Source organism: Alligator sinensis, unplaced genomic scaffold (assembly GCF_000455745.1).
Source record: "Alligator sinensis unplaced genomic scaffold, ASM45574v1 scaffold678_1, whole genome shotgun sequence".
Lineage (NCBI taxonomy): Eukaryota > Metazoa > Chordata > Crocodylia > Alligatoridae > Alligator > Alligator sinensis.
Genome location: NW_005842006.1, coordinates 805,410 through 816,064, shown reverse-complemented (window position 1 = coordinate 816,064; position 10,655 = coordinate 805,410).

Below are 10,655 nucleotides of genomic sequence, written 5' to 3'. Positions count from 1 at the left end.
ATCCTAATTAATAGTTTTTACCATGATGAATCTTATGTCAGTTACAAATATTAAGTGCCGACAATGCACCCTGTTGAGGTAGACATGCCATTTCCTTACCTACAGAAGTAGAGGATTCTGGAACTGCAGCTTGTGCGGGCCAGGAGCGATCCGGGCCCTTTTTCGTGCCGCATGGGCTGTGGCCAGCAGCCCAGGCACGCTGGGTCGGAGAAAACAGGCGACACGCTAGAATTAGTCACGGACGCGTAATGGTTGATTTAAGATTATTTACTTACACCGAAGATGGTCGCGGTGCAGGCAGGAAAACTTGCTTGAGTTGCAGTTACAGATAGAAAAGAAGAGAGGCGGACTAGAGTTCCTTCCCGTGAACATTCTTCTAGCCCATCCGGTTGGAGGCTCTAAACCACGAGCCCGTTGCGCCAACCGAAGAAAGTGCTCGAAGAAAAGAGTTCTGAATAGACTCACACGAAGTTTGCTAGGCTCCGTGGAACTTGTGCATGCAGGGAGAGGGATACGTCAAGGATTGCGCTCAGTGACGGGGAGAGGCTAGAGGCTGATCAGACCCCTGTTGCCTTCTTGATATTCACGCTGGGTCCAATAGGCTCCGCAGCGCTTAGAGATCTTCACGAGACGTGAAGTCGGCTAGCAAGCCAATCACTAGCCGCCACATGGGAATAATTTAGAACTGGCCAATGGTGGGGCACAAATTTGAATACAAATGGCGGGAACTCCTTGCAACGTGCATTTCTGTGCTGCAACAAAGAAATGCACCCTGCAAAGAAAGCTACTGGTGGCGGGAATTCTTTTGCACCGGGGTTTTCCTCTGCAGCAGAAAACTCCACCGTGCAAAGAAGCTGCAATTTAGCGGGAACAATTTAGCAGTGCCGAAGCACACACAAACAAAAATCACACCCTTGGGTTGTGACACAGCTGATAATTAGGGCTGTGCGAAACAGCACCATTGTGTTCCGCCTTCAGTTTCGCAGTTCAACAGAAAAGTGTTCCATTTCAACTTTCATTTTGATTCGAAACAGCTGTTCCGTTCCATTCTGTTGAAACTGAAAGGCTGTTTCAATGCTGTTTTGACTTTCGCTGGGGGCTGGGGCAGGAAGTCAGCCCAGCTGGGTTGACTTCCCACCCCAGCAGTAGATCGGGGGGGGGGGCGGAGAGTCATCCCAGCTGGGCTCACACCCACCCCCAGCTGGGCTGACTCTCGGCCCCCCCCCGCCCAATCTAGCGCGGGGGGTGAGAGTGAGCCCAGCTCGGCTGACTTCCCACCCCCCTCCTGATCACAGCACGGGGAGTGGAAGTGAGCCCAGCTGGGCTGACTCTCTGCCCCTTCCCCAATGGATCACAGCGCTGGGGAGGGGAACTGAGCCTGGCTCAGTTCCCTCCCCCTGTGCTGTTATCAGCTTCTGGGAGCGGGAGAGCCAGGGCTGCACTCCCTGCTGGTGCCCTGGTTCTCCCCTGTCTCTCACTGCTGACTTTGAAATTCAAAATATTTCAAAACTTTTGAAACGTTTCAACTAGTCTCGTTTTGTTTTGAGGCTGTTTCAAAGCCCGTCATTTCAATTCAATTTCACTTTTTCAAGCTTGAATTTAGTCGAAACAGTGTCAAATCGAAACAGCCGGCAAAATTTTGCACAGCCCTAATAAATATCTTTGTCACGTGAACAGTCAGACCGTAATATAACACCAGTTTCAAAGGTTTCATTTTATGCAGAGATCTTCATAAAATACGTGCTTATCCAAAACCCATAAAGTCAATGGATATACTCTAATGCAGTACTTCCCAAACTTTTCCTCAGCATGACCCCATTTATGACCCCATTTCCTCAGCATGGCCCCTCACTCCTGCCCCACAGCCCTCCACCATCCCCAGGTGCCCCTCCCACCCTGCAGCCCCCCACGCTCCAGGTGCCCCAGAACCAGGGCCTGCAGCCCCCTGCCCCCTCCCTCAGCAGTGCCCAAGCCCTGGCTGTTGCCCGTGGGAGACAGCAGCTGCTGTGGCTGGAGCAGAGCATGGAGCCCAGCTCCACCACCTCCCCATCCCCTCCCCCATGGGCAGCACGGCCAGAGCAGAGCCTGTGTGGGGGAAGAGAGGATGTGGGCTGCCCGCTATGGGCTTGGAGCTCCCTACCGTCCTGCCCTCCCCACCCAGGGGCTCTGTGTCCCAGCAAGAGGGACCCAGTGCAGGGGGGAGCATTGTGCCACCATGGCCACTAAACTGAGGCTCCCCCTACCAGCCTGGCAGAAGCAGGGGCACAACTCCACACTGCCACTGCCATACTTCACCTTGGCAACCATGGCAGCATAGTGTTCCCTCCTGCACCAGGTCCTGCCCACTGAGCTGCAGAGGCATCTCCTCCCTGGAGCTGGTCCAGCCTGGCTGCAGCTCCATGCCCTGTGGTGGGTGCAAAAATCTCAGTGGGGCACATGCCCCCTCTGCTGCATCACCTTGGCCCCCCTTCCCTCCGCTGCTGTGTCACCTCTGCTCCCCTGCCATGTCACCCCAGCAGCCTTTGCAGCCCTGGGCTGGCCTATGCTGTCTGCTCCAGAGAGCAGGGCTGGCCCCAACCCTCTGTTCCCTAGCTGAAGCAGTGAGGGCTGGCTCACTGTCCCTACCACCAGGCAAACCCCTGAAGGGAGTGGGGTTAAACTCACCTGCCCCACCTGGGTAGAGAACTACCCTGCCCTGCTTGCTTACTCCTGGCTGAGACTATGGACTACAAATCCCAGAAGCAACTGGAAGCAGGAAAAAGGAGTGATGATGAACAACCCTGTTGAGTCCTGCTTCTGTGATCATGGACTGAAAATCATAGAGATCTCAGGGGCAGCAGGAAGAGGAAATGAACACACAGCCCATGCTGGCGACATGCCAGAGAGCTGTGCTCTAGTGGCCTCGGGCTTCTGGCTTCAGCCATTGCAGGCATGTGGCTGCATTTCCTGAATCAAAAGTGAATGTCTGTTCAACTGCTGATTGGGTCAATCTTTGCAGCTTAGACTAACTTCAGGCTTTTTTGACTGTCTGTAATTAGCTCTAAAGACCAGGTCCTGTCTGTTAATGGTATGGCGGACATGCAGGCATCTATCAATGTGCTATACATCTCTAAGAGAAGAAAGGGAAATATGTTGACTAAAAGCAGTGCAGCTGACTCCTCCTCCCACCAATGGTGCAATGGTATATTTAATAATCATGAAAAGCAGATCAAAGTCAAGGTCCCTGAACTCTCATCTGAAAGCCAGCCCTGAGTTGCACTTTGCCTTCAGAAAGGATGAAGGGATCTTGCTGGGATTTAAGTTTGTAGTTCCGTGGACTTTAGTTATTTCAAACCTGAGACTCAAAACCACTACCCTGCTGCTTTTATTTCTATTGTTTCTTCTTCAGTAAAACCCCTAAAGCACATTTTTAAAAAATATACTTAGACCCACAACTCACACAGACAGAGAATGCCTCGCTAATGGCAGGGAAGATTACCAGTAGCATGGGACACTCCTATTATCTGTGCCACAATCCTCTACTGCTGATTTAAAAGAGCACTTATTTTTCCCTTCTTTATACAAATGTCATTGGAAAGCATTTGGGAATAATACACTAATACACATTTTTAAATGCCATCCACCATCAATTTGTTTCCTTACCTTGGGCTGACCTTTGTTTTGATCCTAAGCTATGTATGCAACACTTTCAAATAATCTCATAATTCTTCCATTGTACAACTAGATGCAGCTTCCTATGATATTGTAAAGAAAGGAGCTTAGTGAACAGCATGTTTCTGACAAAGTCACGCTTGGTGCCCAAGGACAAGAGTCAGAAGACATTAGACATGGTGCTCAGCCTTCCCCCAATTAGAAATAAAGGTCATCGTATATGTATTTAGAATATCCAGCAGAAAATAATGCCAAAAGGGACTGAATTGTGAGAGGACTCTGGCACAAACTGAGAGAACAACGTGAATAAAAGCCTTGCTGGTCTACAGTTTTTGTGTGTGCTACCTCAGGAATGAATTGGAACAGCTGGGTCTCCTGTAATGACAAATCACATGGTCACTTACCCTTTACACTTTAATCACATTCTAACACATTTGCCCTCTTTTCCTCCACCAAAAGTGAAAATGTTTTCCATCATCTTCATGTACATGCAGGAAACATTTAAGTGTTGCCTTGTCTTCTAAAATCAGCATTTCCCAAACTTCTGATAGGCAAGCTATCCCTTTAGTCCTACTGTGTGTTGGTAAAGTCTTTCCCCACCTTAGGTAACGCTTAATCTACCTTACAAAATTTTGCCTGGCAGGATTCCCTTTCAGCCTCAGATGAGTAGATCTACAATATCAGCTACAGTATCAGCTGCTAGTCCCTTTCAGCCTCAGAGCTCCTGCACAGCCTTTCTGCCGGCACAGGCAGCTGATAGAAGGGACATATAACCACTCCTGTTCCTTCCACTGGCTACTGTAATATCTTCAGCAGCTGTTGCCTTTCCAGTGTCACACCCTGGCAGCACAGCTGTTATGTGGAGCCATGGGGAAGTACCAAAAGTACGCGGATGTGGTTATGCTCTGGCAGCTTGGCTTTGGTGGCTGATATCTGTTGGCAGAGCTTCTGGTAGCAGAAACAGGTGAGCATACACAAGGCCTTATTCCTCTTCAGCCTTCCCCCAGCCCAGCCCTTGCATTTCCCTCTCCCTACACTGTATTACATCAGGAAAAAATAACTATCCTCTTCATGAACAGTCTTGCTCTGCCACTGACTAGACTGCCTGTTGCACTGCCCGTCTGTCACATAAAGGTTCCTGCCACACTTCTCCATTCTTAGTCCATGGCCCTCCTCCATCCCTTCAAGCAGACTGCTGGCATTTGCATGGTGTCTTCTTTGATATGTAGCTCAGACTGCCTCTTCTTCCCCTTCACACCTGAGGAAGGGTGCCTTGTGCTCAACAGCTTGCCCAACAGCTCTCTCAGCTATAGAGTTGGTTTAATAAAAGTATCACAGAAGAGTCTCATTTCCTGACATTTCCTGAACCATCACAGCTATAACAACACTCCAACACTACTACTATCAGGAAAAAATACATGATATTTCCAGTTGAAGGAATCTGGTACATTCACAGCAACATAAATTGACATGATTTCTTTGGGTTCTGGTATAGAAACATACTGCTTTTTCTCCGTAGATGTCTGAATACATATCTACCAAATAATGTCAGTTAAAAATATCTTATCAGCATTCTCAAATGTATTAGTCTAGCCTCTACACACGGTGATAGATTAAATGTCAGAATAAAGTTCAACCCGATTGTTTCCCCAGCAGACAAGAAAAGGAGCATCATCAGCTTACAAATTTGTCATTACTCACACAGATAAGGGCAGGTATGGGAGCTTGTCACCCAGTGTGCCCAACAGGCAAGCAGGGTGACTGTTCAGGGTGCCCAGTTCCACAGCATCTGGCATTGCCTTCACTAACCAAACATTAGCATCTCACATCCCTTACCTTCCTGCCTGGGTACCTAGCAGCACCTGTGTCAATTTAATAATATTACGTATGATTTGTGGGACTCAGACACCCAGGAGCTCTCTTCATGGACCGGGACTATGTTGTGATAAGCAGTATCCACAGTACAAACTCCTACATCTTAAATAATATGCATTTCTGAAGTAAATGCTGCTGTTACCTTAGCTCCCAGATTCTGGTTTGTAGTGCTCCTAGTGTCCTTCCATCTCTGTAGGTTTCACCAGAGCCTGTGGTTACATCCATACCTGATATCACTGTGCCTGCTGGGATTGTGGAGAAAAAATTATGTAATCAGCAATCAACTTCAAACATACCTTCAACTCTCCTATGAAATATGAATTTCATTTCTACTTAGGAGAAATTGTACAATCTTTTCTCCAATGCCTGAAGAAGGGTGCCTGTACAGATATCACTAATATCCAACCTAAAATCTCCCCCACTGCAACTTGAGCTCACTGTTCCTAGTCCTGTCCCTGTGACAACAAAGAAAAGTCCATTTCCATTCTTTTTATAAACCATCCTTTATATATTTGAAGACTGTGATCAAATCCCTTCTGAGTCTTCTCTAATCCAGACTAAATACCCCTAATTCTTTCAGTCTTCCCTCATAAATCCTGTTTCCCAGGCTTCTAAACATTGTTGTCACTCTTGGCTGGATTCTTCAATCTGCCCACATCTTTCTTAAAGCATGGGGCTCAAAACTGGATGCAGCACTCCAGGTAAGCCTTATTAGTGCCACATAGAGCAGAAGGATCATTTCCCTTGATTTGCAAGTGACACTTCTGTTAATACAACCCAGTATGCTATTCACTTGTTTGCAACAAGGCACACTACTGGCTCATTCAGCTTATGGTTCATTATAAACTGAGGTTCTTCTCTGCAGTACTGCAGCCTAGCCAGCCATTTCTCAGTCTGTATTTGTGCATGCAATTATTCTGTCCCAACTGCAAGGCTGCACTTGTCCTGATTGAATTTCATCTGGTTAATTTTACATCATTTCTCAAGTCTATCCAGGTCATTCTAGATACTAGCCCTATCCTCCAGTGTGTCTACAATTCCACCTAACTTGGGGTCATCCACAAATTTACTAAGTGTGCACTCAGTCCCATCATCCAAGTCATTAAAGAAGACATTAAACAATACCAGACCCTAGACAGAGCCCTGGGGAACCTTACTTGATACTTCCTCCCAGCTAGACATTGAGACATTGATGAACACAATGATCCAGCAAGTTACGTATCCCCCTTACAATACTTTCAGCTAGTCTTTATTTCCTTAGCTTATTAAAGAGCATGTTGTAGGAGTCAGTGTCAAATGCCTTGCTAAAAATCAAGGTATATCACATCCAGTACTCTACCCCATTCACAGAGCCTGTAACCTTCTCATTGAAGGAAATCAAGTTGGTCAGGCATAACTTTTTTTGGTGAATCCATGCTGGCTGTTCCTGATCACCTTGTTCTCCATGTGTTTAGAAATGGATGACCTAATCTCTGATCTTTCCTGGATTAGTTACATTGACCTTGGTAACAGTTCCCTAGATTGATAACTAACTGATAACAATTCTTCAGATTCTCCTTCTTCCCTCTCTTAAAGGTGGGCACTAATAACATATACATATACATACACATTTTACAGAGAAATTATTACTCCAACACATCATCATCATCATTATTGCAGCACAGCCCCTGTTGCAATGCAAAGCAATAGTCAAGTAGAAATCCAGAACACAGCACACTCAGCACACGCTGTGTGTGTGGTAGTCTACCAGCTAGATAGCCTGGGACAGCTATAATCTGGGCACGTACAGACCTTGTACTTAGACTGGTTTAAGTGAACCTAGATTGATCTAAACCTGTAACTACAGAAATTTGGTGTACATAGGTCTAAAAATGGCATAAGCAACCTAAGACAAACCTCGTGTGAGGTGTCCTCAATTGAGATTGATTCAGGTTAGACTGACGTATTGAACTGCAAAATATTCCTTTATTGACTGAAGTTAGATTGCTGTTCTCTGGCATCCCAGCCTGCTTTATGCATCTCCCCCCCCCATTGTGGGGAGGCACGTTAGCACTTGGCTGCTTTGGCCAAGCACCCAGAAGGCCCCACCCCTGGACTGTCTCAGCACTTAGCAAGCACAGCCCCTCTCCCCAACCCTGCCTCCAGCCACAGGTAGGTAGCAAATGGAAGTGAGGCATCTGTGTCCCCCATATGAGCCCTGGGACCTGGGCACCTAAGTCACTGGGCCATGCCCCCACACATCCAACACCCCATCATGAAGCACTCCATGCAGCCCTCAACACTGATGCCAGAAGAACCTCCACATTTAGGCACAGCCCCAAAGAACCTGGCCTTGGCACCTGCATACCCAGACAGGGATCCCCATGCCCCCATGCTTAAGCACACCCCAAGGACCCCAATTCTGGCACCCACAAACCCAGTCAGGGACCCCCCCCCATAGACCTGTGCTTGGGCACAGCCCCATGGACCCCAACCCTGGCACCCACACACCCAACCAGGAACCCTTATGGCTCCAAGCTTGAGCACAGCCCAAAAGGCCCCCAACCCTGGTGCCCACACACACCATCAGAGGCCAGAGCCAAGCACCCTGCCACTCGGGTACCAGCATAGACTCTTTCTCCGTCCCAAGTAGAAGCCAGCACAGGCAGCTTGCCTCTGGTGGGTCGGGCTCCAGGGGGCAGAACATTAGGACTGGGCCTGTACAGAGGTGACCCTGTGACCTCTGCAACTTGGCCACTTTTAGCAGGTATGAAAACCATGTGCACCTGGGGCGGTGCAAGGGTTTTTTTGGCACTCAGCTAAAAGGTCCCTCAGTACAAGGGCTGGGAGGATAGGTACTGAGTATCCAAGCCAGGGCAAAGAGGCAGACTTCAGAAGGACATGGGGCATGGCCCTGCAAACTTCAGGAGCAGGTGTGGTATGGCCAGCTGCCGCAGTGTCCCAGGTAGAGATCACTGGACATCTCCAGATCAAGGCATGGTTGTTGCCAGCATCATGGGGATGTCTGCTGGAAGTCCCTGGAAAGTTTGAGGTTATGGGGGTGGGCTGGCTAGTAGAGCCCCAGTCACTCTGGAGCACTCTGGCCCCACGCAGCTGGAATGAGATGGAGAGCCATGCAACATGCACCCACCACTCCACCCATCCATCCATCCACCCACCTCCTTGCAGGGCCACAACAAGGACTGTATGCAGTGCCATGGAAAGACAAAATGGATGAATATCTAGTACAAGAGCACATAGGATGCCAATAAAAATCTGGGAGCAGGATGTCCTATGAAGATCTGTCCCCCTTCCTTGCTATGGACAAGGCCATTGTCACCCTACATGTATGGTACCACTGGGGGTGCAGAAGGAGTCACCAGCAGGAACCCCACTGCAGGAGGCAGTGCGGAAGGCCCCAGGATGATGGGCCAAGTGGGTGCCCAGGAGCAGGTGTGTAGAAGCCATGGGGCACAAGCTCTACTGCTGGCAGCAGCCCCCAAGAACTCTGGCCTGTTGGCACTGGTCCCCAGATCATTACAGAATCTAGGAATAGAGGTACACTTGCAGCTGGACCTGAGCTCCCTTAACATCTTCTTAACCATGGTTAAGAACATAGACCACAGCATGCAGGACCAGGGGGAAAGCTCCAACACCATGGTTATTGCAACCCAGGACCTGGACCCTGACACCATGCTCTCCATCTCACAAGATCAACCCCCACCGGTCCTCAATCCCACAGATTGCAGCCAAACATGTGGCTCCCAGGGCACTGTTTCCAACACAGCTGCCACAGGTGTTCCACTCCCGCTCCTCCGACACCTCCTTGGTGCCTCCCTTTCAGACATACAGAGTCCTCCCCAGTCAGAACCCCCTAGTCCCCAAGACTGCTGCTACCACCCACACCACCCTTGCCCAACCTCCCCCCAGTTCTGGTGAAGACTGGCACCAAGCGACAACAGCCTGCTAGCCAGGACAGTACAACTCTACCCTGCTCCACACAGCTGTGATGGGAACCCAGGCACTGGGGGAAACAAAGCCCCTTGGGCGGGGGGAGGCGCGGGGTGGAGTCCCAATGGTCTGCCCCCCACCACCCCAAACCACCAGAGATGAGCTGCCTACACTGGCTTCTGCTCAGGAGGGGAGATAGTCTATGCTGACATCTGGATGGCAGGGTGCTCGTCTCTGGTCTTTGAGATGTCATACGTGGGCATCAGGGTTGGGTTGTGTTGGGCTGTGCCCAAGCATGGAGCCATGGGAAGTGGGTGGGTCTTTTCCACAGCCAGCAGGGCAGGGAGTTAGCAGAACAATGATGCCCTGCAAGTCCAAAGTCCTCTGTGCAACCCTGTCTCCAGAAGACAATCACCTGACCCAACCCATTTGCCTTCCTCCCCTCCACCACTTCTCCCTGGCCCCTGGGGGACCAGTTGCCACTACAGGCCATCCCCATGGTCACATTCATGGCCCAGACCATGACAGAACCCCAGAAGAGGGGGACCTGGTATAAAGATGGAAGGGTGTGGGGGGCCAATGAATCACCATGCCCTAACTGCTCAAAGCACGGGGTCCCAGGCTGCTAATTGCTCCAGTCTTGGTTTTGGTCTTTCAGCACTGGGAAGACCAATTGCCCCTGCTTCCCTCCTCTCCCCCCTCCCTCACTTTGAGCAGTTAGCAGCCCACCTCCTATTCTGCAGGAACATAAATCTGCCTCATTCACACCTCCATGCCCTCTTTATCTCAGCTACTGGGAGAAACTGAGCTCCCCCCCTCCCCTCCCCCCACCTTTCCACTCATGGAAAGGCACTAAAAGAGTTTGTTGAGATCTTCAGACAAAGTGTAAAAAGCAGGTAAAAAGCAGCTGGCCATGCCACAGGGCTGCGTGGCAGAGAGAACACCGAGGTCAGGGACAGGAGGTAACACACAGCTCTCTATGAGAACCACTGGAGTTGCCGTGACTCTAATAGACAGGAATGAGAAAACATCCCACTTGCCAAACAACCCTCTCCCTCCCTCCCAGTCCAAGAAAGGAACTGATATGATGGCAGGAGTCCCATGTTGAAACCATTGTCTCAAGTGATCTGGTCCTGCTCCCAGGGTGACTCTCAGGTCATGCATTGGAAAGGCTTTCAAGTGGCACTCCAGCACTCTTT